The following is a 6,966-nucleotide window of genomic DNA, read 5'->3' on the forward strand; positions in this document are numbered from 1 at the left end:
TAGGGGAAAACTCAATCAGCCAAGAGAACTGAACTTTGCCCAATCACACTAGAAACAATACCATACTCTGTCATAGAGTATTCAAGTCAGGCCACAACAGACCTGTCAAAGCTCTCTACTGATCAAATTAATGGACGAAAAAGACGCCAATATATACGAGAAAAGCTGCACTGATCCAAAACAGTGTTATGAAGCTTGGCTACTCTTAAACAGAAAATTCATTCCCAGTAAACATCTTTGACAACACAACCATCTGAATCCATGTGACGTGGGTGGCCCCACAATTAAAAATGAACACCCTTGTATGCAAAACAAGCAAAACTATCCGAACTTAACCATCTGCAGTTCTTTCAACAAGTTGAGGTTAAACTCAAATCCTAAATTTGTAAATTATCAAGAAAAATTGTACTCTTTCAATACAGGGTCATGAAGCTCGGCTAGGCATAAACAGAAATTCCAATAATAACACAACCTTATAAACCCATCCAAAACGACAGGGGTGCCACACAGAGAAAGACCCATGTATTACAAATCAAGCAAAACTGCCATTACTTTCCCTTGAGACCATTTGCAATTCTGTAGACAACTTGGGAATGAATCCAAAACCCAAATTTGTAAAAATCAATGGAAGCAATCACGTGTGACACTGAAATAAAGTGACCTGCATGAATTGCAGAGATAAAAAAATGGCGTTGTTCACTGAGGCCATAATTTCGCGAGGATGGTTGGAACGAAAAAAGTTTGCTTTTCACGTTAAATACTCGAGAAGACTTGGAATAAAGATTTCCATTGAGATACAAGAGTATATATTAAAATGTATGAGTAACAATGATGTTCAATGTTACAAATGAGGTCTGCTTATATACCTATGCATGTGCCTCTTCACGCAAGGTCATGTGCCATTAGATATGCCCTTTAGTAGTAATTACTAATTAATTATCATTACTTATGATTATTATCATTTACATTATTTTCTATATATTTTATTTATAACATTGCCTTCCTCCTGAAAAAGCTTTGTCCTCAAAGCTTGTTGATGAAAAGAGATTGATCTCTTTTTCAGTTTTGAATGTCTTCCTGTCTCGGAACTGTCATCTTCGTCGATACAAGTTGATATGATGCTCCAAGTGACAAACAAAATTGTCGCATTGAGAAGAGATCAGATCATCTGTTGGCTTAGGGGGTCCTGACCCAGTTTCAGAGTTAGTTGCGCCAACCAACAAAACCCTACACCACTGGCTCTTTCGACAACAATCCGCGTAGCGCAGGCTGTAGCCTCACCCGAAGTAGTATGGGGGGATGTTGGAACCAAGTTTCTGCATCCAAAGATCAATGTGATGTCTTTTAACGCCCTAGAACTGTCTTCACGCAGATCTCTAAGCTCCTAGGGCTCAATACTACAATTCTATCTAAACAACCCTTAGACCTTCGGGAAGGTCTACAATCGGCTTTTGCAGGCCCTTATCAGTGGATTTATCCACTTACATGCATCAGAGAACTATTCTAGATCAGAGCTCGCGCAGATCTACATAAGTATTTAACAAACATAATTGGATTTATCACAGTCTATGCAAAATTACATAACCAGACTTGCATACCTCATTTAATTGCTAGTCAATAGGGTCACCATTTAGATCACTTATTTCATAACACGTTATTCGTCCACAGCATATATCGTAAGCAGAAGTAAGCAGAAATAAACAGATATACTTAGTAATTCTTCAATAATCTTCTTTATGTTGGAAATAATACTGAGAGGGGGGGGTGAATCAGTATTATTAAAACTTTTCAATATACCATCCAAATTTATACTTCAACTTATTCTTCAGATATTGATGATTAACTTATGCATAATAATGAACAAGAACATGAAAAATAGATAATCACACCATAGAACACCAGATATAAGGTGGAAACCCAATGTGGGTGAAAACCACCTGCTGCAATATGTCTCTATCTTCTTTCAATTAGAAACTTCTTTTACAATGATTTTGTACTGGTGCAGTCCTTTACCAATACGCAGGCTACAACCTGCGGAGAGCTACAACTCTCTCTTGTTTTCCAGTTTCTCCTGGAAGGGAGCTACAACCCCCTACTTCTTTTCATTCAAGGACCACTTTTCATTAATTTTCAGACTGGATCCAAGAACATCAAGTACATGTGAATCAACCAATCTCCTTATACAATCAAACCAATGAGCCACCCGAACTTCTCAGGATGTTGTAAACAGAAAACCAACACCAGTATCCTAAACCCAGAACACAGCAGCAAATAGAAAACGGGCAGCCAACAAATATTTCAAAACAGGTCCGCAACTTCACCAATATAAACCTGTGGATACCCGCACTTCACCTTCAGCTGTTCTGCGTATACCCGCACTTCGTCTTCTTTTGTACTGCGTACCTCGAACTGTGCCTTCAGCTGCTCTGCGTATACCCGCACTGTGACTTCCTCTGTACTGCGTACCCTGCATTGCGCCTTTAGCTGCGCTGCGTATACCTGCACTGCGCCTTCTTCGGTACTGCGTACCCCCGCACTCTCGCTTTAGATCGCCTGCGAACCTCTGATTAGGGCCAAATTAACAGTCCTCCAATGTACTACAGACAGTCAGATCCACAGATCTGATCATGCACCCGAGAGATCACGACTTGGCAAAGATTCGCCTTCAAATTTTACCTTGATTTAGATCTAGCTTTTAAAACTGATAACCCAAAATTCAGATCTTAAGATATTCAACTTTCAAAGATACATTAGCCAAGTGATCTCCTTCCTTATTTATAGTCAAGCCCTTATTCACACCATGGGACAAAACCATCAATAACCAATACAAGGGATCCAAACCGGGGCTAAATTAGATCCTATACCATGGGCCAAAACCATAGAATCAAGAACGGCGGGCTAAATACCACGGGCCAACCATAAGAAACCCCATGTGAGCACGCTTCTCTGCCTTGAAGTGAGTGAACTAGGGGTCTGCACCTCATGAACGGGTAACCTGCGGGTATGAACGCACTTCCTGGCCGGCGTACCTGCGGGTCCGCACCTTTTGAACCATTCACCTGCGTACCTCTTAATTTCTAACATTTTGAGAGCCTGAATAGAGCATTTCCACTTGAGTGAGTTGCCATCAAGTACAACACCTGTAACATAGAGCCATACCAGAATCATAATGCCAACAATCTCCCCCTTTGGACTTGATGGCAACCTCAAGATCCTCAACGTCATTCTCCCCCTTTGACATCAAGGGCAAAGGGTTATGCTCCCCCTAAGAACATGCTCCCCCTGACTATAAACCAGATCTGCAAAGAAGCACCATAATCCACCAAACACCATGAAAGAGATAGAGACATATTGTAGCAATATTCAGACCATCATCCATGATCTCCTTCTGTACTTCCTCCATAATGCCAACAATGCATTATATGCTCTCCCTGAACCTGTGCAATTCAATCTTCGACCAATCCGCAACCCAGCATATGTACGCATATACCCTAGATGAACCTTGCGTACAACCAACAATCAGAAGAGATTCAATCAACAAGATGATGCATCAACAACCCCCAGCTTTTGCCTGAGGTATTCAAAGGTCTCCCTGGGCGTATATCGGCAACTTGTTCCTTAGAAGGAACATACTCCAACTTGACCTTTTGTTCAAGTACTTGTTCCCGGAGAAAATGATACTTGATTGGTATGTGCTTGGTCTTTGAATGCATGACTGGGTTCTTTGAAATGTTGATTGCACTTGTATTATCACATAAGATGGAGATGGGTGGTATACAAGTGATTTGAAAATCCTGCAAGGTCTGCATCATCCAAAAGATTTGAGTGCAGCAAGATGCAACAGCAACATATTCTGCTTCAGCTGTAGACAAGGCAATCGAACTCTGTTTCTTGCTGAACCAAGATACTAATCTCGAACCCATAAAGAATGCACCACCACTTGTGCTCTTCCTGTCATCCACGCTTCCGGCCCACTCTGCATCTGTATAAGCATGAAGTGTGAGATCTGTATCTTTAGGATACCATAAGCCATAATTTTGAGTCCCTTGAAGATATTTGAAAATTCTCTTCACTGCCTGAAGATGAGTTTCCTTTGGATTTGCCTGAAATCTTCCAACTATTCCCACTGCATGCATGATGTCTAGTCGGGTACATGTGAAATAAAGTAGACTTCCAATCATAGACCTATAGGTTGGTTGATGCATTGTTGCTGATTCATCATTTGCACTGAGGCTACATCCTGTGACCGTGGGTGTACATATTGGTTTTGCATCTTCCATGCCATATTTCTTCAAAATCTGCTTGAAATACTTAGTTTGAGACAAGAAGATTCCTCCTTCCTTTTGTTGGATTTGCAAACCAAGAAAATATGTCAATTCTCCAAGCAAGGACATTTCGAATTCTTTCTGCATCACTGAGGCAAAGCTTTGACTCATATATTCTTCATTGCTGCCAAAGATAATGTCATCTACATACACAATAAGTATTAGCAATTTGTCATTTTCAATTTTTATATAAAGATTGCTATCTGCTGATCCTTTTGAAAAACCTTGTTGATGAAGATATTTGTCCAATCGATAGTACCAAGCCCTTGGAGCTTGTTTAAGACCATATAGAGCCTTCTTCAGTCTGCATACAAGATTTGGATAATTTCCGAGAATGAAACCATCTGGCTGCTCAATGTATACTTCTTCTTCTATGTCTCCATTCAGAAAGGCTGATTTCACGTCCATTTGAAATACTTGAACTTTTGAAAGCTTGAGAGAGCAAGGAACATTCGGATGGCCTCAAGTCTTGCAACAGGAGCAAAAGTTTCTTCAAAATCTATTCCTTCTTGTTGCGCATACCCTTTACAAACAAGTCTGGCCTTGTTTCTAATTACTTCCCCTTTTTCATTCAACTTATTTTTGAAGACCCATTTTGTCCCTATAACATTCTTATCCTTTGGTCTAGGAACCAACTCCCAAGTGTTGTTCTTTTTGATCTTCTCAAGTTCTTCATCCATTGCTTTGACCCAACATTCATCTTTGCATGCTTCTTTCACATTTTGTGGTTCAGTGGAAGAGAGTAATGCCAGATAGCTTGAAGCTTCTGTAATTGTTCTTCTTGTTTGTACACCTGCTTCTTTCTCCCCCAAAATCTGAGATTCTGGATGATTCTTCTGAACATACCTGGATGGAGTCTTCTCTTCTATCCTTATCTGTTCCTCTGGTGCTTCTTGAGGTTCTTCTTCTTCATCATTCTGTCTTTGAGGGTAGTCTTCATCTTCTTCGATATTTTCATGATTTACTTACCTAGGAATGTATCCCTTTTCATCAACCATTACATCAATGCTGTCAATAATTCTTCCAAGTCTTTTACTGTAGCACTTATATGCTTTGCTGTGTGGAGAATAACCAAGAAGAATGCCTTCATCTGCTCTAGGTTCAAGTTTGCCAAGTTGCTCATCAGTATTCTTAATATAGCATTTGCTCCCAAAGATTTTGAAGTGCTTTACCGAAGGAGTCTCACCATACCAGAGCTCATGAGGAGTTTGAGTGCTATTCACTCGGACATTTGTTTTGTTGAGAATAACAACCGCAGCATATGCAGCTTCACCCCAGAAAGTTGCGGGAGTTCCAGACTCATCAAGCATAGCACGAGCCATTTGTTAAATTGTTCTGTTCATCCTTTCCACCACTCCATTTTGCTGAGGAGTTCTAGCTGTAGAGAATTCTCTTCTTATCCCATGTTCTTCACAAAAATCGAAGAATTCATTTGAGGTAAACTCCCCACCTCTATCGGACCTGAGGCACTTAATTTTGTGACCTGATTCATTTTCAACCAAGGCTTTGAAGGATTTGAATTTTTCGAATGCTTCGTCTTTGTGCTTCATAAGTCCTAACCAAACAAACCCGGAGAAATCATCAATGAATAATATCAAGTATTCTTCTCCTCGAGGCGTCCTTTTCCTAAATGGACCACATACATCTGTATGTACTAGCTCAAGAGGCATGCTGGCTGATCCTTCCTTCTCCAGAAAGTTAGTTCTGGTTTGCTTTCCAAACTGACATGATTTGCATATGGTGTTGTCTGGAATTTTGATATCTGGAAGACCACGAACTGCCTGATATTTGCATGCTTTCCTTATTTGTGAAAAGCTTAGATGCCCCAACCTCCGGTGCCATAACCAGTGTTCATCATCCTTGCTCAAATAGCATTGTTGTTGTCCTTCTTCAAATATGTATAGATTATTTAGAGTTCTTCTACCTTTGATCACTGTTTCACCTATATTAAGATCACGAACACAACATCCATTTGATCTAAATATTATATCGGTTCCTTGATCACACATCTGGCTGACACTCAGAAGATTATGCTTCAGTCCATCAACATACAAACATTTCTAGCTTTGACCTTTTCTTTTAACTGAGCAGTGCCTTTTCCTTTTATAGCTGCAGGAGTATCATTTCCAAAAGAAACTTTCTTACCTTTTTCTAAAGCAGAATATGATTCAAGTTTTTCTTTATCACCTGTCATATGCTTCGAACATCCACTATCGATGTACCATAGATTTTCTTGTCCCTCTGCATAAAATGCTATCCCACATATTTCTGTTTGTGGTTCCTTTATTCTCCATGTTCTAGTGCTTGAGGCTTGTTCCTTTGTCTGCTGAAACCTGCTCCTGCATTCAAAATCTTCATGACCAAAGTTGTTGCAAATAGAACATTCAACTTCATTTTCAAGAGCCAAAAAGTTGTTATAGGTCCTTGTCATGCGGAAAGAGTCGATAGTGCGGACACAACCGACCTCCCTAGAAGCAAAGGCTTTCTAGTGATAAACAAGACAAATAAACACTAAATTTTCCTTACATGCATCGAGAATACAAGTAATCAGGGGATTTTGTCATACCTTTAGTCCAACGCTTTGTAGTAGTCCAGCCTCGCCGATCCGGATGAGCTCCTCCTTCTCTTCGAAACCTGCATT

This window comes from Pinus tabuliformis, chromosome 2_2, assembly GCF_031772625.1.
Source record: "Pinus tabuliformis cultivar Carrire ecotype Pingquan chromosome 2_2, CPIR1, whole genome shotgun sequence".
NCBI classification, from domain to species: Eukaryota; Viridiplantae; Streptophyta; class Pinopsida; order Pinales; family Pinaceae; genus Pinus; species Pinus tabuliformis.